The 22,500-nt window shown below is 46.4% G+C and overlaps 33 non-coding genes across 33 annotated transcripts; all 33 read left to right on the forward strand.

Moving 5' to 3' along the window:
* The first annotated feature begins 182 nt into the window (after positions 1-182).
* Positions 183-254, forward strand: trnap-agg (transfer RNA proline (anticodon AGG)). The gene has a single exon. It is a non-coding gene; the product is annotated as a tRNA-Pro (tRNA).
* A 374-nt stretch (positions 255-628) lies between these two features.
* On the forward strand, positions 629-700 carry trnap-agg (transfer RNA proline (anticodon AGG)). Its single transcript has one exon. It is a non-coding gene; the product is annotated as a tRNA-Pro (tRNA).
* Positions 701-1,988: 1,288 nt separating this feature from the next.
* Positions 1,989-2,060, forward strand: trnap-agg (transfer RNA proline (anticodon AGG)). Its single transcript has one exon. It is a non-coding gene; the product is annotated as a tRNA-Pro (tRNA).
* Positions 2,061-4,231: 2,171 nt separating this feature from the next.
* On the forward strand, positions 4,232-4,303 carry trnap-agg (transfer RNA proline (anticodon AGG)). Its single transcript has one exon. It is a non-coding gene; the product is annotated as a tRNA-Pro (tRNA).
* Positions 4,304-4,677: 374 nt separating this feature from the next.
* Positions 4,678-4,749, forward strand: trnap-agg (transfer RNA proline (anticodon AGG)). The gene has a single exon. It is a non-coding gene; the product is annotated as a tRNA-Pro (tRNA).
* Positions 4,750-5,088: 339 nt separating this feature from the next.
* trnap-ugg (transfer RNA proline (anticodon UGG)) lies at positions 5,089-5,160 on the forward strand. Its single transcript has one exon. It is a non-coding gene; the product is annotated as a tRNA-Pro (tRNA).
* Positions 5,161-5,507: 347 nt separating this feature from the next.
* trnap-agg (transfer RNA proline (anticodon AGG)) lies at positions 5,508-5,579 on the forward strand. The gene has a single exon. It is a non-coding gene; the product is annotated as a tRNA-Pro (tRNA).
* Positions 5,580-5,988: 409 nt separating this feature from the next.
* trnap-agg (transfer RNA proline (anticodon AGG)) lies at positions 5,989-6,060 on the forward strand. Its single transcript has one exon. It is a non-coding gene; the product is annotated as a tRNA-Pro (tRNA).
* Positions 6,061-6,447: 387 nt separating this feature from the next.
* Positions 6,448-6,519, forward strand: trnap-agg (transfer RNA proline (anticodon AGG)). The gene has a single exon. It is a non-coding gene; the product is annotated as a tRNA-Pro (tRNA).
* Positions 6,520-8,620: 2,101 nt separating this feature from the next.
* Positions 8,621-8,692, forward strand: trnap-agg (transfer RNA proline (anticodon AGG)). The gene has a single exon. It is a non-coding gene; the product is annotated as a tRNA-Pro (tRNA).
* A 396-nt stretch (positions 8,693-9,088) lies between these two features.
* On the forward strand, positions 9,089-9,160 carry trnap-agg (transfer RNA proline (anticodon AGG)). The gene has a single exon. It is a non-coding gene; the product is annotated as a tRNA-Pro (tRNA).
* Positions 9,161-9,513: 353 nt separating this feature from the next.
* trnap-ugg (transfer RNA proline (anticodon UGG)) lies at positions 9,514-9,585 on the forward strand. The gene has a single exon. It is a non-coding gene; the product is annotated as a tRNA-Pro (tRNA).
* Positions 9,586-10,356: 771 nt separating this feature from the next.
* On the forward strand, positions 10,357-10,428 carry trnap-agg (transfer RNA proline (anticodon AGG)). The gene has a single exon. It is a non-coding gene; the product is annotated as a tRNA-Pro (tRNA).
* A 350-nt stretch (positions 10,429-10,778) lies between these two features.
* trnap-agg (transfer RNA proline (anticodon AGG)) lies at positions 10,779-10,850 on the forward strand. The gene has a single exon. It is a non-coding gene; the product is annotated as a tRNA-Pro (tRNA).
* A 365-nt stretch (positions 10,851-11,215) lies between these two features.
* trnap-agg (transfer RNA proline (anticodon AGG)) lies at positions 11,216-11,287 on the forward strand. The gene has a single exon. It is a non-coding gene; the product is annotated as a tRNA-Pro (tRNA).
* A 374-nt stretch (positions 11,288-11,661) lies between these two features.
* On the forward strand, positions 11,662-11,733 carry trnap-agg (transfer RNA proline (anticodon AGG)). Its single transcript has one exon. It is a non-coding gene; the product is annotated as a tRNA-Pro (tRNA).
* A 378-nt stretch (positions 11,734-12,111) lies between these two features.
* On the forward strand, positions 12,112-12,183 carry trnap-agg (transfer RNA proline (anticodon AGG)). The gene has a single exon. It is a non-coding gene; the product is annotated as a tRNA-Pro (tRNA).
* A 1,651-nt stretch (positions 12,184-13,834) lies between these two features.
* trnap-agg (transfer RNA proline (anticodon AGG)) lies at positions 13,835-13,906 on the forward strand. Its single transcript has one exon. It is a non-coding gene; the product is annotated as a tRNA-Pro (tRNA).
* Positions 13,907-14,256: 350 nt separating this feature from the next.
* Positions 14,257-14,328, forward strand: trnap-ugg (transfer RNA proline (anticodon UGG)). The gene has a single exon. It is a non-coding gene; the product is annotated as a tRNA-Pro (tRNA).
* A 1,222-nt stretch (positions 14,329-15,550) lies between these two features.
* trnap-agg (transfer RNA proline (anticodon AGG)) lies at positions 15,551-15,622 on the forward strand. The gene has a single exon. It is a non-coding gene; the product is annotated as a tRNA-Pro (tRNA).
* Positions 15,623-16,000: 378 nt separating this feature from the next.
* Positions 16,001-16,072, forward strand: trnap-agg (transfer RNA proline (anticodon AGG)). Its single transcript has one exon. It is a non-coding gene; the product is annotated as a tRNA-Pro (tRNA).
* A 772-nt stretch (positions 16,073-16,844) lies between these two features.
* Positions 16,845-16,916, forward strand: trnap-ugg (transfer RNA proline (anticodon UGG)). Its single transcript has one exon. It is a non-coding gene; the product is annotated as a tRNA-Pro (tRNA).
* A 321-nt stretch (positions 16,917-17,237) lies between these two features.
* trnap-agg (transfer RNA proline (anticodon AGG)) lies at positions 17,238-17,309 on the forward strand. The gene has a single exon. It is a non-coding gene; the product is annotated as a tRNA-Pro (tRNA).
* Positions 17,310-18,125: 816 nt separating this feature from the next.
* trnap-agg (transfer RNA proline (anticodon AGG)) lies at positions 18,126-18,197 on the forward strand. The gene has a single exon. It is a non-coding gene; the product is annotated as a tRNA-Pro (tRNA).
* A 350-nt stretch (positions 18,198-18,547) lies between these two features.
* On the forward strand, positions 18,548-18,619 carry trnap-ugg (transfer RNA proline (anticodon UGG)). Its single transcript has one exon. It is a non-coding gene; the product is annotated as a tRNA-Pro (tRNA).
* Positions 18,620-18,953: 334 nt separating this feature from the next.
* Positions 18,954-19,025, forward strand: trnap-agg (transfer RNA proline (anticodon AGG)). Its single transcript has one exon. It is a non-coding gene; the product is annotated as a tRNA-Pro (tRNA).
* Positions 19,026-19,375: 350 nt separating this feature from the next.
* Positions 19,376-19,447, forward strand: trnap-ugg (transfer RNA proline (anticodon UGG)). The gene has a single exon. It is a non-coding gene; the product is annotated as a tRNA-Pro (tRNA).
* Positions 19,448-19,781: 334 nt separating this feature from the next.
* On the forward strand, positions 19,782-19,853 carry trnap-agg (transfer RNA proline (anticodon AGG)). The gene has a single exon. It is a non-coding gene; the product is annotated as a tRNA-Pro (tRNA).
* Positions 19,854-20,187: 334 nt separating this feature from the next.
* trnap-agg (transfer RNA proline (anticodon AGG)) lies at positions 20,188-20,259 on the forward strand. Its single transcript has one exon. It is a non-coding gene; the product is annotated as a tRNA-Pro (tRNA).
* Positions 20,260-20,609: 350 nt separating this feature from the next.
* On the forward strand, positions 20,610-20,681 carry trnap-ugg (transfer RNA proline (anticodon UGG)). Its single transcript has one exon. It is a non-coding gene; the product is annotated as a tRNA-Pro (tRNA).
* Positions 20,682-21,506: 825 nt separating this feature from the next.
* Positions 21,507-21,578, forward strand: trnap-agg (transfer RNA proline (anticodon AGG)). The gene has a single exon. It is a non-coding gene; the product is annotated as a tRNA-Pro (tRNA).
* Positions 21,579-21,956: 378 nt separating this feature from the next.
* trnap-agg (transfer RNA proline (anticodon AGG)) lies at positions 21,957-22,028 on the forward strand. The gene has a single exon. It is a non-coding gene; the product is annotated as a tRNA-Pro (tRNA).
* Positions 22,029-22,406: 378 nt separating this feature from the next.
* trnap-agg (transfer RNA proline (anticodon AGG)) lies at positions 22,407-22,478 on the forward strand. Its single transcript has one exon. It is a non-coding gene; the product is annotated as a tRNA-Pro (tRNA).
* The last annotated feature ends 22 nt before the right edge of the window (positions 22,479-22,500 follow it).

Below are 22,500 nucleotides of genomic sequence, written 5' to 3' on the forward strand. Positions count from 1 at the left end.
GTTGTGTACCACGGACGGGCTGCACGTTTTTTGGAGTTCCAGACAATAATTACAAAGCCAGATCAAACACGGAAGACAAACAAGTCAAGGTCAAAAACACAGGTCGAATAATGCGGTCAAGCTAAATGCAGACGGGAAGAGCATTCACTGGAGGGGGAAATCCCAGATGTCATGGTTTTCGTGGCTCGTTGGTCTAGGGGTATGATTCTCGCTTAGGGTGCGAGAGGTCCCGGGTTCAAATCCCGGACGAGCCCTCAGCGCAGGAACACGTCTGCTTCTATTCAGTTGTCTGACTAACTTTGGAGCTGTTCTGAACCTAAGCAACCCTATCAGGGAGTGGAATGTTCAAACACTTCATCTGCATGTTGATGGAAAGGTTGTTTAGACAGGTTCTTCTCACAATGCATCAGGATCTCGTAAGTCAGAGGTGTTGAAAAGTTATGTACCATGGAAGGGCTGCACATTTTTTGGAGTTCCAGACAATAATTACAAAGCCAGATCAAACACGGAAGACGAGTCAAGGTCAAAAACACAGGTCGAATAATGCGGTCGAATAATGCGGTCAAGCTAAATGCAGACGGAAATAGCATTCACTGAAGGGGGAAATCCCAAATGTCATGGTTTTTGTGGCTCTTTGGTCTAGGGGTATGATTCTCGCTTAGGGTGCGAGAGGTCCCGGGTTCAAATCCCGGACGAGCCCTCAGCGCAGGAACACGACTGCTTCTATTCAGTTGTTTGACTAACTTTGGAACTGTTGTGAACCAAAGCAACCCTATCAAGGACTGGAATGTTCAACCACTTCACCTGTATGTTGATGGAAAGGTTGTTTATACAGGTTCTTCTCACAATGCATCAGGATCTTGTAAGGCAGAGGTGTTGACCACAGACCTGCTGCACATTTTTTTGAGTTCCAGACAATAATTACAAAGCCAGATCAAACACGGAAGACGAGTCAAGGTCAAAAACACAGGTCGAATAATGCGGTCAAGCTAAATGCAGACGGGAAGAGCATTCACTGGAGGGGGAAATCCCAGATGTCATGGTTTTTGTGGCTCGTTGGTCTAGGGGTATGATTCTCGCTTAGGGTGCGAGAGGTCCCGGGTTCAAATCCCCGACGAGCCCTCAGCATAGGAACACAATGCTGGACGAGCCCTCAGCGCAGGAACACGACTGCTTCTATTCAGGTGTCTGACTAACTTTGGAACTGTTGTGAACCAAAGCAACCCTATCAAGGACTGGAATGTTCAACTACTTCACCTCTATGTTGATGGAAAGGTTGTTTATACAGGTTCTTCTCACAATGCATCAGGATCTCGTAAGTCAGAGGTGTCGAAAAGTTGTGTACCACGGACGGGCTGCACATTTTTTGGAGTTCCATACAATAATTACAAAGCCAGATCAAACACGGAAGACAAACAAGTCAAGGTCAAAAACACAGGTCGAATAATGCGGTCGAATAATGCGGTCAAGCTAAATGCCGACGGAAATAGCATTCACTGAAGGGGGAAATCCCAAATGTCATGGCTTTTGTGGCTCGTTGGTCTAGGGGTATGATTCTCGCTTAGGGTGCGAGAGGTCCCGGGTTCAAATCCCCGACAAACCCTCAGCATGCTGGACGAGCCCTCAGTGCAGGAACACGACTACTTCTATTCAGTTGTCTGACTAACTTTGGAACTGTTGTGAACCTAAGCAACCCTATCAGGGAGTGGAATGTTCAAACACTTCATCTGCATGTTGATGGAAAGGTTGTTTAGACAGGTTCTTCTCACAATGCATCAGGATCTCGTAAGTCAGAGGTGTTGAAAAGTTGTGTACCACGGATGGGCTGCACGTTTTTTGGAGTTCCAGACAATAATTACAAAGCCAGATCAAACACGGAAGACAAACAAGTCAAGGTCAAAAACACAGGTCGAATAATGCGGTCAAGCTAAATGCCGACGGAAATAGCATTCACTGAAGGGGGAAATCCCAAATATCATGGCTTTTGTGGCTCGTTGGTCTAGGGGTATGATTCTCGCTTAGGGTGCGAGAGGTCCCGGGTTCAAATCCCGGACGAGCCCTCAGCATAGGAACACAATGCCGGACGAGCCCTCAGCGCAGGAACACGACTGCTTTTATTCAGTTGTCTGACTAACTTTGGAACTGTTGTGAACCAAAGCAACCCTATCAAGGACTGGAATGTTCAACCACTTCACCTGTATGTTGATGGAAAGGTTGTTTAGACAGGTTCTTCTCACAATGCATCAGGATCTCGTAAGTCAGAGGTGTTGAAAAGTTGTGTACCATGGACGGGCTGCACATTTTTTGGAGTTCCAGACAATAATTACAAAGCCAGATCAAACACGGAAGACGAGTCAAGGTCAAAAACACAGGTCGAATAATGCGGTCGAATAATGCGGTCAAGCTAAATGCAGACGGAAATAGCATTCACTGAAGGGGGAAATCCCAGATGTCATGGTTTTCGTGGCTCGTTGGTCTAGGAGTATGATTCTCGCTTACACAATGCCGGACGAGCCCTCAGCGCAGGAACACGACTGCTTTTATTCAGTTGTCTGACTAACTTTGGAACTTTTGTGAACCAAAGCAACCCTATCAAGGACTGGAATGTTCAACCACTTCACCTGTATGTTGATGGAAAGGTTGTTTAGACAGGTTCTTCTCACAATGCATCAGGATCTCGTAAGTCAGAGGTGTTGAAAAGTTGTGTACCACGGACGGGCTGCACGTTTTTTGGAGTTCCAGACAATAATTACAAAGCCAGATCAAACACGGAAGACAAACAAGTCAAGGTCAAAAACACAGGTCGAATAATGCGGTCAAGCTAAATGCAGACGGGAAGAGCATTCACTGGAGGGGGAAATCCCAGATGTCATGGCTTTCGTGGCTCGTTGGTCTAGGAGTATGATTCTCGCTTAGGGTGCGAGAGGTCCCGGGTTCAAATCGCGGACGAGCCCTCAGCGCAGGAACACGACTGCTTCTATTCAGTTGTCTGACTAACTTTGGAACTTTTGTGAATCAAAGCAACCCTATCAAGGACTGGAATGTTCAAACACTTCATCTGTATGTTGATGGAAAGGTTGTTTATACAGGTTCTTCTCACAATGCCTCAGGATCTTGTAAGGCAGAGGTGTTGACCACAGACCTGCTGCACATTTTTTTGAGTTCCAGACAATAATTACAAAGCCAGATCAAACACGGAAGACAAGTCAAGGTCAAAAACACAGGTCGAATAATGCGGCCAAGCTAGATGAAGACGGTAATAGCATTCACTGGAGGGGGACATCCCAGATGTCTTGGTTTTCGTAGCTCGTTGGTCTAGAGGTATGATTCTTGCTTTGGGTGCGAGAGGTCCCGGGTTCAAATCCTGGACGAGCCCTCAGCGCAGGAACACGACTGCTTCTATTCAGTTGTCTGACTAACTTTGGAGCTGTTCTGAACCTAAGCAACCCTATCAGGGAGTGGAATGTTCAAACACTTCATCTGCATGTTGATGGAAAGGTTGTTTAGACAGGTTCTTCTCACAATGCATCAGGATCTCGTAAGTCAGAGGTGTTGAAAAGTTGTGTACCATGGACGGGCTACACATTTTTTTGAGTTCCAGACAATAATTACAAAGCCAGATCAAACATGGAAGACGAGTCAAGGTCAAAAACACAGGTCGAATAATGCGGTCGAATAATGCGGTCAAGCTAAATGCAGACGGAAATAGCATTCACTGAAGGGGGAAATCCCAAATGTCATGGCTTTTGTGGCTCGTTGGTCTAGGGGTATGATTCTCGCTTAGGGTGCGAGAGGTCCCGGGTTCAAATCCCCGACGAGCCCTCAGCATAGGACCACAATGCTGGACGAGCCCTCAGCGCAGGAACACGACTGCTTCTATTCAGTTGTCTGACTAACTTTGGAACTGTTGTGAACCAAAGCAACCCTATCAAGGACTGGAATGTTCAACCACTTCACCTGTATGTTGATGGAAAGGTTGTTTATACAGGTTCTTCTCACAATGCATCAGGATCTCGTAAGTCAGAGGTGTCGAAAAGTTGTGTACCACGGACGGGCTGCACATTTTTGGGAGTTCCAGACAATAATTACAAAGCCAGATCAAACATAGAAGACAAACAAGTCAAGGTCAAAAACACAGGTCGAATAATGCGGTCGAATAATGCGGTCAAGCTAAATGCAGACGGAAATAGCATTCACTGAAGGGGGAAATCCCAAATGTCATGGTTTTTGTGGCTCGTTGGTCTAGGGGTATGATTCTCGCTTAGGGTGCGAGAGGTCCCGGGTTCAGATCCCGGACGAGCCCTCAGCATAGGAACACAACTGCTTCTATTCAGTTGCCTGACTAACTTTGGAACTTTTGTGAACCGAAGCAACCCTATCAAGGAGTGGAATTTTCAAACACTTCATCTGCATGTTGATGGAAAGGTTGTTTAGACAGGTTCTTCTCACAATGCATCAGGATCTCGTAAGTCAGAGGTGTTGAAAAGTTGTGTACCATGGACGGGCTGCACATTTTTTGGAGTTCCAGACAATAATTACGAAGCCAGATCAAACACGGAAGACGAGTCAAGGTCAAAAACACAGGTCGAATAATGCGGTCGAATAATGCGGTCAAGCTAAATGCAGACGGAAATAGCATTCACTGAAGGGGGAAATCCCAAATGTCATGGTTCTTGTGGCTCGTTGGTCTAGGGGTATGATTCTCGCTTAGGGTGCGAGAGGTCCCGGGTTCAAATCCCGGACGAGCCCTCAGCGCAGGAACACGACTGCTTCTATTCAGTTGTCTGACTAACTTTGGAGCTGTTGTGAACCACAGCAACCCTATCAAGGGCTGGAATGTTCAACCACTTCACCTGTATGTTGATGGAAAGGGGTTCTTCTCACAATGCATCAGGATCTTGTAAGGCAGACGTGTTGACAACAGACCTGCTGCACATTTTTTTGAGTTCCAGACAATAATTACAAAGCCAGATCAAACACGGAAGACGAGTCAAGGTCAAAAACACAGGTCGAATAATGCGGCCAAGCTAGATGAAGACAGTAATAGCATTCACTGGAGGGGGACATCCCAGATGTCTTGGTTTTCGTGGCTCGTTGGTCTAGGGGTATGATTCTCGCTTTGGGTGCGAGAGGTCCCGAGTTCAAATCCCGGACGAGCCCTCAGCGCAAGAACACAACTGCTTCTATTCAGTTGTCTGACTAACTTTGGAACTTTTGTGAACCGAAGCAACCCTATCAAGGAGTGGAATTTTCAAACACTTCATCTGCATGTTGATGGAAAGGTTGTTTAGACAGGTTCTTCTCACAATGCATCAGGTTGTGTACCATGGACGGGCTGCACATTTTTTTGAGTTCCAGACAATAATTACAAAGCCAGATCAAACACGGAAGACGAGTCAAGGTAAAAAAAACAGGTCGAATAATGCGGTCGAATAATGCGGTCAAGCTAAATGCAGACGGAAATAGCATTCACTGAAGGGGGAAATCCCAGATGTCTTGGTTTTTGTGGCTCGTTGGTCTAGGGGTATGATTCTCGCTTAGGGTGCGAGAGGTCCTGGGTTCAAATCCCGGACGAGCCCTCAGCATAGGAACACAATGCCTGACGAGCCCTCAGCGCAGGAACACGACTGCTTCTATTCAGTTGTCTGACTAACTTTGGAACTGTTGTGAACCAAAGCAACCCTATCAAGGACTGGAATGTTCAACCACTTCACCTGTATGTTGATGGAAAGGTTGTTTATACAGGTTCTTCTCACAATGCATCAGGATCTCGTAAGTCAGAGGTGTCGAAAAGTTGTGTACCACGGACGGGCTGCACATTTTTGGGAGTTCCAGACAATAATTACAAAGCCAGATCAAACATGGAAGACAAACAAGTCAAGGTCAAAAACACAGGTCGAATAATGCGGTCGAATAATGCGGTCAAGCTAAATGCAGACGGAAATAGCATTCACTGAAGGGGGAAATCCCAAATGTCATGGTTTTTGTGGCTCGTTGGTCTAGGGGTATGATTCTCGCTTAGGGTGCGAGAGGTCCCGGGTTCAAATCCCGGACGAGCCCTCAGCATAGGAACACAACTGCTTCTATTCAGTTGTCTGACTAACTTTGGAACTTTTGTGAACCGAAGCAACCCTATCAAGGAGTGGAATTGTCAAACACTTCATCTGCATGTTGATGGAAAGGTTGTTTAGACAGGTTCTTCTCACAATGCATCAGGATCTCGTAAGTCAGAGGTGTTGAAAAGTTGTGTACCATGGACGGGCTGCACATTTTTTGGAGTTCCAGAAAATAATTACAAAGCCAGATCAAACACGGAAGACGAGTCAAGGTCAAAAACACAGGTCGAATAATGCGGTCGAATAATGCGGTCGAATAATGCGGTCAAGCTAAATGCAGACGGAAATAGCATTCACTGAAGGGGGAAATCCCAAATGTCATGGTTTTTGTGGCTCGTTGGTCTAGGGGTATGATTCTCGCTTAGGGTGCGAGAGGTCCCGGGTTCAAATCCCGGACGAGCCCTCAGCGCAGGAACACGACTGCTTCTATTCAGTTGTCTGACTAACTTTGGAACTGTTGTGAACCACAGCAACCCTATCAAGGGCTGGAATGTTCAACCACTTCACCTGTATGTTGATGGAAAGGTTGTTTATACAGGTTCTTCTCACAATGCCTCAGGATCTTGTAAGGCAGAGGTGTTGACCACAGACCTGCTGCACATTTTTTTGAGTTCCAGACAATAATTACAAAGCCAGATCAAACACGGAAGACGAGTCAAGGTCAAAAACACAGGTCGAATAATGCGGCCAAGCTAGATGAAGACGGAAATAGCATTCACTGGAGGGGGAAATCCCAGATGTCTTGGTTTTTGTGGCTCGTTGGTCTAGGGGTATGATTCTCGCTTAGGGTGCGAGAGGTCCCGGGTTCAAATTGCGGACGAGCCCTCAGCGCAGGAACACGACTGCTTCTATTCAGTTGTCTGACTAACTTTGGGACTTTTGTGAATCAAAGCAATCCTATCAGGGAGTGGAATGTTCAAACACTTCACCTGCATGTTGATGGAAAGGTTGTTTAGACAGGTTCTTCTCACAATGCATCAGGATCTCGTAAGTCAGAGGTGTTGAAAAGTTGTGTACCATGGACGGGCTGCACGTTTTTTGGAGTTCCAGACAATAATTACAAAGCCAGATCAAACACGGAAGACGAGTCAAGGTCAAAAACACAGGTCGAATAATGCGGTCGAATAATGCGGTCAAGCTAAATACAGACGGAAATAGCATTCACTGAAGGGGGAAATCCCAAATGTCATGGTTTTTGTGGCTCGTTGGTCTAGGGGTATGATTCTCAATTAGGGTGCGAGAGGTCCCGGGTTCAAATCCCGGACGAGCCCTCAGCGCAGGAACACGACTGCTTCTATTCAGTTGTCTGACTAACTTTGGAACTGTTGTGAACCACAGCAACCCTATCAAGGGCTGGAATGTTCAACCACTTCACCTGTATGTTGATGGAAAGGTTGTTTATACAGGTTCTTCTCACAATGCATCAGGATCTTGTAAGGCAGAGGTGTTGACCACAGACCTGCTGCACATTTTTTTGAGTTCCAGACAATAATTACAAAGCCAGATCAAACACGGAAGACGAGTCAAGGTCAAAAACACAGGTCGAATAATGCGGCCAAGCTAGATGAAGACGGAAATAGCATTCACTGGAGGGGGAAATCCCAGATGTCGTGGTTTTCGTGGCTCGTTGGTCTAGGGGTATGATTCTCGCTTAGGGTGCGAGAGGTCCCGGGTTCAAATCGCGGACGAGCCCTCAGCGCAGGAACACGACTGCTTCTATTCAGTTGTCTGACTAACTTTGGGACTTTTGTGAATCAAAGCAATCCTATCATGGAGTGGAATGTTCAAACACTTCACCTGCATGTTGATGGAAAGGTTGTTTAGACAGGTTCTTCTCACAATGCATCAGGATCTCGTAAGTCAGAGGTGTTGAAAAGTTGTGTACCACGGACGGGCTGCACGTTTTTTGGAGTTCCAGACAATAATTACAAAGCCAGATCAAACACGGAAGACAAACAAGTCAAGGTCAAAAACACAGGTCAAATAATGCGGTCAAGCTAAATGCAGACGGGAATAGCATTTACTGGAGGGGGAAATCCTAGATGTCGTGGTTTTTGTGGCTCGTTGGTCTAGGGGTATGATTCTCGCTTAGGGTGCGAGAGGTCCCGGGTTCAAATCGCGGACGAGCCCTCAGCATAGGAACACAACTGCTTCTATTCAGTTGTCTGACTAACTTTGGAACTTTTGTGAACCGAAGCAACCCTATCAAGGAGTGGAATTTTCAAACACTTCATCTGCATGTTGATGGAAAGGTTGTTTAGACAGGTTCTTCTCACAATGCATCAGGATCTCGTAAGTCAGAGGTGTTGAAAAGTTGTGTACCATGGACGGGCTGCACATTTTTTTGAGTTCCAGACAATAATTACAAAGCCAGATCAAACACGGAAGACGAGTCAAGGTCAAAAACACAGGTCGAATAATGCGGTCAAATAATGCGGTCAAGCTAAATGCAGACGGAAATAGCATTCACTGAAGGGGGAAATCCCAAATGTCATGGTTTTTGTGGCTCGTTGGTCTAGGGGTATGATTCTCGCTTAGGGTGCGAGAGGTCCCGGGTTCAAATCCCGGACGAGCCCTCAGCATAGGAACACAATGCCGGATGAGCCCTCAGCGCAGGAACACGACTGCTTCTATTCAGTTGTCTGACTAACTTTGGAACTGTTGTGAACCAAAGCAACCCTATCAAGGACTGGAATGTTCAACCACTTCACCTGTATGTTGATGGAAAGGTTGTTTATACAGGTTCTTCTCACAATGCATCAGGATCTCGTAAGTCAGAGGTGTCGAAAAGTTGTGTACCACGGACGGGCTGCACATTTTTGGGAGTTCCAGACAATAATTACAAAGCCAGATCAAACATGGAAGACAAACAAGTCAAGGTCAAAAAAACAGGTCGAATAATGCGGTCAAGCTAAATGCAGACGGAAATAGCATTCACTGAAGGGGGAAATCCCAAATGTCATGGTTTTTGTGGCTCGTTGGTCTAGGGGTATGATTCTCGCTTAGGGTGCGAGAGGTCCCGGGTTCAAATCCCGGACGAGCCCTCAGCATAGGAACACAACTGCTTCTATTCAGTTGTCTGACTAACTTTGGAACTTTTGTGAACCGAAGCAACCCTATCAAGGAGTGGAATTTTCAAACACTTCATCTGCATGTTGATGGAAAGGTTGTTTAGACAGGTTCTTCTCACAATGCATCAGGATCTCGTAAGTCAGAGGTGTTGAAAAGTTGTGTACCATGGACGGGCTGCACATTTTTTGGAGTTCCAGACAATAATTACAAAGCCAGATCAAACACGGAAGACGAGTCAAGGTCAAAAACACAGGTCGAATAATGCGGCCAAGCTAGATGAAGACGGTAATAGCATTCACTGGAGGGGGACATCCCAGATGTTTGTGGCTCGTTGGTCTAGGGGTATGATTCTCGCTTTGGGTGCGAGAGGTCCCGGGTTCAAATCCCGGACGAGCCCTCAGCGCAGGAACACGACTGCTTCTATTCAGTTGTCTGACTAACTTTGGAACTGTTGTGAACCTAAGCAACCCTATCAGGGAGTGGATCCTGATGCATCTTCTCACAATGCATCAGGATCTCGTAAGTCAGAGGTGTTGAAAAGTTGTGTACCACGGATGGGCTGCAAGTTTTTTGGAGTTCCAGACAATAATTACAAAGCCAGATCAAACACGGAAGACAAACAAGTCAAGGTCAAAAACACAGGTCGAATAATGCGGCCAAGCTAGATGAAGACGGGAATAGCATTAACTGGAGGGGGAAATCCCAGATGTCGTGGTTTTTGTGGCTCGTTGGTCTAGGGGTATGATTCTCGCTTAGGGTGCGAGAGGTCCCGGGTTCAAATCGCGGACGAGCCCTCAGCGCAGGAACACGACTGCTTCTATTCAGTTGTCTGACTAACTTTGGAACTTTTGTGAACCAAAGCAACCCTATCAAGGACTGGAATGTTCAAACACTTCATCTGTATGTTGATGGAAAGGTTGTTTATACAGGTTCTTCTCACAATGCATCAGGATCTCGTAAGTCAGAGGTGTTGAAAAGTTGTGTACCATGGACGGGCTGCACATTTTTTGGAGTTCCAGACAATAATTACAAAGCCAGATCAAACACGGAAGACGAGTCAAGGTCAAAAACACAGGTCGAATAATGCGGTCGAATAATGCGGTCAAGCTAAATGCAGACGGAAATAGCATTCACTGAAGGGGGAAATCCCAAATGTCATGGTTTTTGTGGCTCGTTGGTCTAGGGGTATGATTCTCGCTTAGGGTGCGAGAGGTCCCGGGTTCAAATCCTGGACGAGCCCTCAGCGCAGGAACACGACTGCTTCTATTCAGTTGTCTGACTAACTTTGGAACTGTTGTGAACCACAGCAACCCTATCAAGGGCTGGAATGTTCAACCACTTCACCTGTATGTTGATGGAAAGGTTGTTTATACAGGTTCTTCTCACAATGCATCAGGATCTTGTAAGGCAGAGGTGTTGACCACAGACCTGCTGCACATTTTTTTGAGTTCCAGACAATAATTACAAAGCCAGATCAAACACGGAAGACGAGTCAAGGTCAAAAACACAGGTCGAATAATGCGGCCAAGCTAGATGAAGACGGTAATAGCATTCACTGGAGGGGGACATCCCAGATGTCTTGGTTTTCGTGGCTCGTTGGTCTAGGGGTATGATTCTCGCTTAGGGTGCGAGAGGTCCCGGGTTCAAATCCCGGACGAGCCCTCAGCGCAGGAACACGACTGCTTCTATTCAGTTGTCTGACTAACTTTGGAACTGTTGTGAACCAAAGCAACCCTATCAAGGACTGGAATGTTCAACCACTTCACCTGTATGTTGATGGAAAGGTTGTTTATACAGGTTCTTCTCACAATGCATCAGGATCTCGTAAGTCAGAGGTGTCGAGAAGTTGTGTACCACGGACGGGCTGCACATTTTTGGGAGTTCCAGACAATAATTACAAAGCCAGGTCAAACATGGAAGACAAACAAGTCAAGGTCAAAAACACAGGTCGAATAATGCGGTCAAGCTAAATGCAGACGGAAATAGCATTCACTGAAGGGGGAAATCCCAAATGTCATGGTTTTTGTGGCTCGTTGGTCTAGGGGTATGATTCTCGCTTAGGGTGCGAGAGGTCCCGGGTTCAAATCCCGGACGAGCCCTCAGCATAGGAACACAACTGCTTCTATTCAGTTGTCTGACTAACTTTGGAACTTTTGTGAACCGAAGCAACCCTATCAAGGAGTGGAATTTTCAAACACTTCATCTGCATGTTGATGGAAAGGTTGTTTAGACAGGTTCTTCTCACAATGCATCAGGATCTCGTAAGTCAGAGGTGTTGAAAAGTTGTGTACCATGGACGGGCTGCACATTTTTTGGAGTTCCAGACAATAATTACAAAGCCAGATCAAACACGGAAGACGAGTCAAGGTCAAAAACACAGGTCGAATAATGCGGTCGAATAATGCGGTCAAGCTAAATGCAGACGGAAATAGCATTCACTGAAGGGGGAAATCCCAAATCTCATGGCTTTTGTGGCTTGTTGGTCTAGGGGTATGATTCTCGCTTAGGGTGCGAGAGGTCCCGGGTTCAAATCCCGGACGAGCCCTCATCGCAGGAACATGACTGCTTCTATTCAGTTGTCTGACTAACTTTGGAACTGTTGTGAACCAAAGCAACCCTATCAAGGACTGGAATGTTCAACCACTTCACCTGTATGTTGATGGAAAGGTTGTTTATACAGGTTCTTCTCACAATGCATCAGGATCTCGTAAGTCAGAGGTGTCGAAAAGTTGTGTACCACGGACGGGCTGCACATTTTTTGGAGTTCCAGACAATAATTACAAAGCCAGATCAAACATGGAAGACAAACAAGTCAAGGTCAAAAACACAGGTCGAATAATGCGGTCGAATAATGCGGTCAAGCTAAATGCAGACGGAAATAGCATTCACTGAAGGGGGAAATCCCAAATGTCATGGTTTTTGTGGCTCGTTGGTCTAGGGGTATGATTCTCGCTTAGGGTGCGAGAGGTCCCGGGTTCAAATCCCGGACGAGCCCTCAGCGCAGGAACACGACTGCTTCTATTCAGTTGTTTGACTAACTTTGGAACTGTTGTGAACCAAAGCAACCCTATCAAGGACTGGAATGTTCAACCACTTCACCTGTATGTTGATGGAAAGGTTGTTTATACAGGTTCTTCTCACAATGCATCAGGATCTTGTAAGGCAGAGGTGTTGACCACAGACCTGCTGCACATTTTTTTGAGTTCCAGACAATAATTACAAAGCCAGATCAAACACGGAAGACAAACAAGTCAAGGTCAAAAACACAGGTCGAATAATGCGGTCAAGCTAAATGCAGACGGGAAGAGCATTCACTGGAGGGGGAAATCCCAGATGTCATGGTTTTCGTGGCTCGTTGGTCTAGGAGTATGATTCTCGCTTAGGGTGCGAGAGGTCCCGGGTTCAAATCGCGGACGAGCCCTCAGCGCAGGAACACGACTGCTTCTATTCAGTTGTCTGACTAACTTTGGAACTTTTGTGAACCAAAGCAACCCTATCAAGGACTGGAATGTTCAAACACTTCATCTGTATGTTGATGGAAAGGTTGTTTATACAGGTTCTTCTCACAATGCATCAGGATCTCGTAAGTCAGAGGTGTTGAAAAGTTGTGTACCACGGACGGGCTGCACGTTTTTTGGAGTTCCAGACAATAATTACAAAGCCAGATCAAACACGGAAGAAAAACAAGTCAAGGTCAAAAACACAGGTCGAATAATGCGGTCAAGCTAAATGCAGACGGGAAGAGCATTCACTGGAGGGGGAAATCCCAGATGTCGTGGATTTCGTGGCTCGTTGGCCTAGGAGTATGATTCTCGCTTAGGGTGCGACAGGTCCCGGGTTCAAATCGCGGACGAGCCCTCAGCGCAGGAACACGGCTGCTTCTATTCAGTTGTCTGACTAACTTTGGAACTTTCGTGAATCAAAGCAACCCTATCAAGGACTGGAATGTTCAAACACTTCATCTGTATGTTGATGGAAAGGTTGTTTATACAGGTTCTTCTCACAATGCCTCAGGATCTTGTAAGGCAGAGGTGTCGACCACAGACCTGCTGCACATTTTTTTGAGTTCCAGACAATAATTACAAAGCCAGATCAAACACGGAAGACGAGTCAAGGTCAAAAACACAGGTCGAATAATGCGGTCAAGCTAAATGCAGACGGGAAGAGCATTCACTGGAGGGGGAAATCCCAGATGTCATGGTTTTCGTGGCTCATTGGTCTAGGAGTATGATTCTCGCTTTGGGTGCGAGAGGTCCCGGGTTCGAATCCCGGACTAGCCCTCAGCGCAGGAACACGACTGCTTCTATTCAGTTGTCTGACTAACTTTGGAACTGTTGTGAACCTAAGCAACCCTATCAGGGAGTGGAATGTTCAAACGCTTCACCTGCATGTTGATGGAAAGGTTGTTTAGACAGGTTCTTCTCACAATGCATCAGGATCTCGTAAGTCAGAGGTGTTGAAAAGTTGTGTACCACGGACGGGCTGCACGTTTTTTTGGAGTTCCAGACAATAATTACAAAGCCAGATCAAACACGGAAGACAAACAAGTCAAGGTCAAAAACACAGGTCAAATAATGCGGTCAAGTTAAATGCAGACGGGAATAGCATTAACTGGAGGGGGAAATCCCAGATGTCATGGTTTTTGTGGCTCGTTGGTCTAGGGGTATGATTCTCGCTTAGGGTGCGAGAGGTCCCGGGTTCAAATCCCGGACGAGCCCTCAGCGCAGGAACACGACTGCTTCTATTCAGTTGTCTGACTAACTTTGGAACTGTTGTGAACCACAGCAACCCTATCAAGGGCTGGAATGTTCAACCACTTCACCTGTATGTTGATGGAAAGGTTGTTTATACAGGTTCTTCTCACAATGCATCAGGATCTTGTAAGGCAGAGGTGTTGACCACAGACCTGCTGCACATTTTTTTGAGTTCCAGACAATAATTACAAAGCCAGATCAAACACGGAAGACGAGTCAAGGTCAAAAACACAGGTCGAATAATGCGGCCAAGCTAGATGAAGACGGTAATAGCATTCACTGGAGGGGGACATCCCAGATGTCTTGGTTTTCGTGGCTCGTTGGTCTAGGGGTATGATTCTCGCTTTGGGTGCGAGAGGTCCCGGGTTCAAATCCCGGACGAGCCCTCAGCGCAGGAACACGACTGCTTCTATTCAGTTGTCTGACTAACTTTGGAACTGTTGTGAACCTAAGCAACCCTATCAGGGAGTGGATCCTGATGCATCTTCTCACAATGCATCAGGATCTCGTAAGTCAGAGGTGTTGAAAAGTTGTGTACCACGGACGGGCTGCACGTTTTTTGGAGTTCCAGACAATAATTACAAAGCCAGATCAAACACGGAAGACAAACAAGTCAAGGTCAAAAACACAGGTCGAATAATGCGGTCAAGCTAAATGCAGACGGGAAGAGCATTCACTGGAGGGGGAAATCCCAGATGTCATGGTTTTTGTGGCTCGTTGGTCTAGGAGTATGATTCTCGCTTAGGGTGCGAGAGGTCCCGGGTTCAAATCACGGACGAGCCCTCAGCGCAGGAACACGACTGCTTCTATTCAGTTGTCTGACTAACTTTGGAGCTGTTGTGAACCTAAGCAACCCTATCAGGGAGTGGAATGTTCAAACACTTCATCTGCATGTTGATGGAAAGGTTGTTTAGACAGGTTCTTCTCACAATGCATCAGGATCTCGTAAGTCAGAGGTGTTGAAAAGTTGTGTACCATGGACGGGCTGCACATTTTTTGGAGTTCCAGACAATAATTACAAAGCCAGATCAAACACGGAAGACGAGTCAAGGTCAAAAACACAGGTCGAATAATGCGGTCGAATAATGCGGTCAAGCTAAATGCAGACGGAAATAGCATTCACTGAAGGGGGAAATCCCAGATGTCATGGTTTTCGTGGCTCGTTGGTCTAGGAGTATGATTCTCGCTTAGGGTGCGAGAGGTCCCGGGTTCAAATCGCGGACGAGCCCTCAGCGCAGGAACACGACTGCTTCTATTCAGTTATCTGACTAACTTTGGAACTTTTGTGAATCAAAGCAATCCTATCAGGGAGTGGAATGTTCAAACACTTCACCTGCATGTTGATGGAAAGGTTGTTTAGACAGGTTCTTCTCACAATGCATCAGGATCTCGTAAGTCAGAGGTGTTGAAAAGTTGTGTACCACGGACGGGCTGCACGTTTTTTTGGAGTTCCAGACAATAATTACAAAGCCAGATCAAACACGGAAGACAAACAAGTCAAGGTCAAAAACACAGGTCGAATAATGCGGTCGAATAATGCGGTCAAGCTAAATGCCGACGGAAATAGCATTCACTGAAGGGGGAAATCCCAAATGTCATGGCTTTTGTGGCTCGTTGGTCTAGGGGTATGATTCTCGCTTAGGGTGCGAGAGGTCCCGGGTTCAAATCCCGGACGAGCCCTCATCGCAGGAACATGACTGCTTCTATTCAGTTGTCTGACTAACTTTGGAACTGTTGTGAACCAAAGCAACCCTATCAAGGACTGGAATGTTCAACCACTTCACCTGTATGTTGATGGAAAGGTTGTTTATACAGGTTCTTCTCACAATGCATCAGGATCTCGTAAGTCAGAGGTGTCGAAAAGTTGTGTACCACGGACGGGCTGCACATTTTTTGGAGTTCCAGACAATAATTACAAAGCCAGATCAAACATGGAAGACAAACAAGTCAAGGTCAAAAACACAGGTCGAATAATGCGGTCGAATAATGCGGTCAAGCTAAATGCAGACGGAAATAGCATTCACTGAAGGGGGAAATCCCAAATGTCATGGTTTTTGTGGCTCGTTGGTCTAGGGGTATGATTCTCGCTTAGGGTGCGAGAGGTCCCGGGTTCAAATCCCGGACGAGCCCTCAGCGCAGGAACACGACTGCTTCTATTCAGTTGTTTGACTAACTTTGGAACTGTTGTGAACCAAAGCAACCCTATCAAGGACTGGAATGTTCAACCACTTCACCTGTATGTTGATGGAAAGGTTGTTTATACAGGTTCTTCTCACAATGCATCAGGATCTTGTAAGGCAGAGGTGTTGACCACAGACCTGCTGCACATTTTTTTGAGTTCCAGACAATAATTACAAAGCCAGATCAAACACGGAAGACAAGTCAAGGTCAAAAACACAGGTCGAATAATGCGGTCAAGCTAAATGCAGACGGAAAGAGCATTCACTGGAGGGGGAAATCCCAGATGTCATGGTTTTCGTGGCTCGTTGGTCTAGGAGTATGATTCTCGCTTAGGGTGCGAGAGGTCCCGGGTTCAAATCACGGACGAGCCCTCAGCGCAGGAACACGACTGCTTCTATTCAGTTGTCTGACTAACTTTGGAGCTGTTGTGAACCTAAGCAACCCTATCAGGGAGTGGAATGTTCAAACACTTCATCTGCATGTTGATGGAAAGGTTGTTTATACAGGTTCTTCTCACAATGCATCAGGATCTTGTAAGGCAGAGGTGTTGACCACAGACCTGCTGCACATTTTTTTGAGTTCCAGACAATAATTACAAAGCCAGATCAAACACGGAAGACGAGTCAAGGTCAAAAACACAGGTCGAATAATGCGGCCAAGCTAGATGAAGACGGTAATAGCATTCACTGGAGGGGGACATCCCAGATGTCTTGGTTTTCGTGGCTCGTTGGTCTAGGGGTATGATTCTCGCTTTGGGTGCGAGAGGTCCCGGGTTCAAATCCCGGACGAGCCCTCAGCGCAGGAACACGACTGCTTCTATTCAGTTGTCTGACTAACTTTGGAACTGTTGTGAACCTAAGCAACCCTATCAGGGAGTGGATCCTGATGCATCTTCTCACAATGCATCAGGATCTTGTAAGTCAGAGGTGTTGAAAAGTTGTGTACCACGGACGGGCTGCACGTTTTTTGGAGTTCCAGACAATAATTACAAAGCCAGATCAAACACGGAAGACGAGTCAAGGTCAAAAACACAAGTCGAATAATGCGGTCAAGCTAAATGAAGACGGTAATAGCATTCACTGGAGGGGGACATCCCAAATGTCTTGGTTTTCGTGGCTCGTTGGTCTAGGGGTATGATTCTCGCTTAGGGTGCGAGAGGTCCCGGGTTCAAATCCCGGGCGAGCCCTCAGCGCAGGAACACGACTGCTTCTATTCAGTTGTCTGACTAACTTTGGAACTATTGTGAACCTAAGCAACCCTATCAGGGAGTGGAATGTTCAAACACTTCATCTGCATGTTGATGGAAAGGTTGTTTAGACAGGTTCTTCTCACAATGCATCAGGATCTCGTAAGTCAGAGGTGTTGAAAAGTTGTGTACCACGGACGGGCTGCACGTTTTTTGGAGTTCCAGACAATAATTACAAAGCCAGATCAAACACGGAAGAAAAACAAGTCAAGGTCAAAAACACAGGTCGAATAATGCGGTCAAGCTAAATGCAGACGGGAAGAGCATTCACTGAAGGGGGAAATCCCAGATGTCATGCTTTTCGTGGCTCGTTGTTCTAGGAGTATGATTCTCGCTTAGGGTGCGAGAGGTCCCGGGTTCAAATCGCGGACGAGCCCTCAGCGCAGGAACACGACTGCTTCTATTCAGTTATCTGACTAACTATGGAACTTTTGTGAATCAAAGCAATCCTATCAGGGAGTGGAATGTTCAAACACTTCACCTGCATGTTGATGGAAAGGTTGTTTAGACAGGTTCTTCTCACAATGCATCAGGATCTCGTAAGTCAGAGGTGTTGAAAAGTTGTGTACCACGGACGGGCTGCACGTTTTTTTGGAGTTCCAGACAATAATTACAAAGCCAGATCAAACACTGAAGACAAACAAGTCAAGGTCAAAAACACAGGTCGAATAATGCGGTCGAATAATGCGGTCAAGCTAAATGCCGACGGAAATAGCATTCACTGAAGGGGGAAATCCCAAATGTCATGGCTTTTGTGGCTCGTTGGTCTAGGGGTATGATTCTCGCTTAGGGTGCGAGAGGTCCCGGGTTCAAATCCCGGACGAGCCCTCATCGCAGGAACATGACTGCTTCTATTCAGTTGTCTGACTAACTTTGGAACTGTTGTGAACCAAAGCAACCCTATCAAGGACTGGAATGTTCAACCACTTCACCTGTATGTTGATGGAAAGGTTGTTTATACAGGTTCTTCTCACAATGCATCAGGATCTTGTAAGGCAGAGGTGTTGACCACAGACCTGCTGCACATTTTTTTGAGTTCCAGACAATAATTACAAAGCCAGATCAAACACGGAAGACGAGTCAAGGTCAAAAACACAGGTCGAATAATGCGGCCAAGCTAGATGAAGACGGTAATAGCATTCACTGGAGGGGGACATCCCAGATGTCTTGGTTTTCGTGGCTCGTTGGTCTAGGGGTATGATTCTCGCTTTGGGTGCGAGAGGTCCCGGGTTCAAATCCCGGACGAGCCCTCAGCGCAGGAACACGACTGCTTCTATTCAGTTGTCTGACTAACTTTGGAACTGTTGTGAACCTAAGCAACCCTATCAGGGAGTGGATCCTGATGCATCTTCTCACAATGCATCAGGATCTTGTAAGTCAGAGGTGTTGAAAAGTTGTGTACCACGGACGGGCTGCACGTTTTTTGGAGTTCCAGACAATAATTACAAAGCCAGATCAAACACGGAAGACGAGTCAAGGTCAAAAACACAGGTCGAATAATGCGGTCGAATAATGCGGTCAAGCTAAATGCAGACGGAAATAGCATTCACTGAAGGGGGAAATCCCAAATGTCATGGTTTTTGTGGCTCGTTGGTCTAGGGGTATGATTCTCGCTTAGGGTGCGAGAGGTCCCGGGTTCAAATCCCGGACGAGCCCTCAGCGCAGGAACACGACTGCTTCTATTCAGTTGTTTGACTAACTTTGGAACTGTGGTGAACCAAAGCAACCCTATCAAGGACTGGAATGTTCAACCACTTCACCTGTATGTTGATGGAAAGGTTGTTTATACAGGTTCTTCTCACAATGCATCAGGATCTTGTAAGGCAGAGGTGTTGACCACAGACCTGCTGCACATTTTTTTGAGTTCCAGACAATAATTACAAAGCCAGATCAAACACGGAAGACGAGTCAAGGTCAAAAACACAGGTCGAATAATGCGGCCAAGCTAGATGAAGACGGTAATAGCATTCACTGGAGGGGGACATCCCAGATGTCTTGGTTTTCGTGGCTCGTTGGTCTAGGGGTATGATTCTCGCTTTGGGTGCGAGAGGTCCCGGGTTCAAATCCCGGACGAGCCCTCAGCGCAGGAACACGACTGCTTCTATTCAGTTGTCTGACTAACTTTGGAACTGTTGTGAACCAAAGCAACCCTATCAGGGAGTGGATCCTGATGCATCTTCTCACAATGCATCAGGATCTTGTAAGTCAGAGGTGTTGAAAAGTTGTGTACCACGGACGGGCTGCACGTTTTTTGGAGTTCCAGACAATAATTACAAAGCCAGATCAAACACGGAAGACGAGTCAAGGTCAAAAACACAGGTCGAATAATGCGGTCGAATAATGCGGTCAAGCTAAATGCAGACGGAAATAGCATTCACTGAAGGGGGAAATCCCAAATGTCATGGTTTTTGTGGCTCGTTGGTCTAGGGGTATGATTCTCGCTTAGGGTGCGAGAGGTCCCGGGTTCAAATCCCGGACGAGCCCTCAGCGCAGGAACACGACTGCTTCTATTCAGTTGTTTGACTAACTTTGGAACTGTTGTGAACCAAAGCAACCCTATCAGGGAGTGGATCCTGATGCATCTTCTCACAATGCATCAGGATCTTGTAAGTCAGAGGTGTTGAAAAGTTGTGTACCACGGACGGGCTGCACGTTTTTTGGAGTTCCAGACAATAATTACAAAGCCAGATCAAACACGGAAGACGAGTCAAGGTCAAAAACACAGGTCGAATAATGCGGTCGAATAATGCGGTCAAGCTAAATGCAGACGGAAATAGCATTCACTGAAGGGGGAAATCCCAAATGTCATGGTTTTTGTGGCTCGTTGGTCTAGGGGTATGATTCTCGCTTAGGGTGCGAGAGGTCCCGGGTTCAAATCCCGGACGAGCCCTCAGCGCAGGAACACGACTGCTTCTATTCAGTTGTTTGACTAACTTTGGAACTGTTGTGAACCAAAGCAACCCTATCAAGGACTGGAATGTTCAACCACTTCACCTGTATGTTGATGGAAAGGTTGTTTATACAGGTTCTTCTCACAATGCATCAGGATCTTGTAAGGCAGAGGTGTTGACCACAGACCTGCTGCACATTTTTTTGAGTTCCAGACAATAATTACAAAGCCAGATCAAACACGGAAGACGAGTCAAGGTCAAAAACACAGGTCGAATAATGCGGTCAAGCTAAATGAAGACGGTAATAGCATTCACTGGAGGGGGACATCCCAGATGTCTTGGTTTTCGTGGCTCGTTGGTCTAGGGGTATGATTCTCGCTTTGGGTGCGAGAGGTCCCGGGTTCAAATCCCGGACGAGCCCTCAGCGCAGGAACACGACTGCTTCTATTCAGTTGTCTGACTAACTTTGGAACTGTTGTGAACCTAAGCAACCCTATCAGGGAGTGGAATGTTCAAACACTTCATCTGCATGTTGATGGAAAGGTTGTTTAGACAGGTTCTTCTCACAATGCATCAGGATCTCGTAAGTCAGAGGTGTTGAAAAGTTGTGTATCATGGACGGGCTGCACATTTTTTGGAGTTCCAGACAATAATTACAAAGCCAGATCAAACACGGAAGACGAGTCAAGGTCAAAAACACAGGTCGAATAATGCGGTCGAATAATGCGGTCAAGCTAAATGCAGACGGAAATAGCATTCACTGAAGGGGGAAATCCCAGATGTCATGGTTTTCGTGGCTCGTTGGTCTAGGAGTATGATTCTCGCTTAGGGTGCGAGAGGTCCCGGGTTCAAATCGCGGACGAGCCCTCAGCGCAGGAACACGACTGCTTCTATTCAGTTATCTGACTAACTTTGGAACTTTTGTGAATCAAAGCAATCCTATCAGGGAGTGGAATGTTCAAACACTTCACCTGCATGTTGATGGAAAGGTTGTTTAGACAGGTTCTTCTCACAATGCATCAGGATCTCGTAAGTCAGAGGTGTTGAAAAGTTGTGTACCACGGACGGGCTGCACGTTTTTTTGGAGTTCCAGACAATAATTACAAAGCCAGATCAAACACGGAAGACAAACAAGTCAAGGTCAAAAACACAGGTCGAATAATGCGGTCGAATAATGCGGTCAAGCTAAATGCCGACGGAAATAGCATTCACTGAAGGGGGAAATCCCAAATGTCATGGCTTTTGTGGCTCGTTGGTCTAGGGGTATGATTCTCGCTTAGGGTGCGAGAGGTCCCGGGTTCAAATCCTGGACGAGCCCTCATCGCAGGAACATGACTGCTTCTATTCAGTTGTCTGACTAACTTTGGAACTGTTGTGAACCAAAGCAACCCTATCAAGGACTGGAATGTTCAACCACTTCACCTGTATGTTGATGGAAAGGTTGTTTATACAGGTTCTTCTCACAATGCATCAGGATCTCGTAAGTCAGAGGTGTCGAAAAGTTGTGTACCACGGACGGGCTGCACATTTTTTGGAGTTCCAGACAATAATTACAAAGCCAGATCAAACATGGAAGACAAACAAGTCAAGGTCAAAAACACAGGTCGAATAATGCGGTCGAATAATGCGGTCAAGCTAAATGCAGACGGAAATAGCATTCACTGAAGGGGGAAATCCCAAATGTCATGGTTTTTGTGGCTCGTTGGTCTAGGGGTATGATTCTCGCTTAGGGTGCGAGAGGTCCCGGGTTCAAATCCCGGACGAGCCCTCAGCGCAGGAACACGACTGCTTCTATTCAGTTGTTTGACTAACTTTGGAACTGTTGTGAACCAAAGCAACCCTATCAAGGACTGGAATGTTCAACCACTTCACCTGTATGTTGATGGAAAGGTTGTTTATACAGGTTCTTCTCACAATGCATCAGGATCTCGTAAGTCAGAGGTGTCGAAAAGTTGTGTACCACGGACGGGCTGCACATTTTTTGGAGTTCCAGACAATAATTACAAAGCCAGATCAAACATGGAAGACAAACAAGTCAAGGTCAAAAACACAGGTCGAATAATGCGGTCGAATAATGCGGTCAAGCTAAATGCAGACGGAAATAGCATTCACTGAAGGGGGAAATCCCAAATGTCATGGTTTTTGTGGCTCGTTGGTCTAGGGGTATGATTCTCGCTTAGGGTGCGAGAGGTCCCGGGTTCAAATCCCGGACGAGCCCTCAGCGCAGGAACACGACTGCT

Source organism: Scomber japonicus, chromosome 10, assembly GCF_027409825.1.
Source record: "Scomber japonicus isolate fScoJap1 chromosome 10, fScoJap1.pri, whole genome shotgun sequence".
Taxonomy (NCBI): domain Eukaryota; kingdom Metazoa; phylum Chordata; class Actinopteri; order Scombriformes; family Scombridae; genus Scomber; species Scomber japonicus.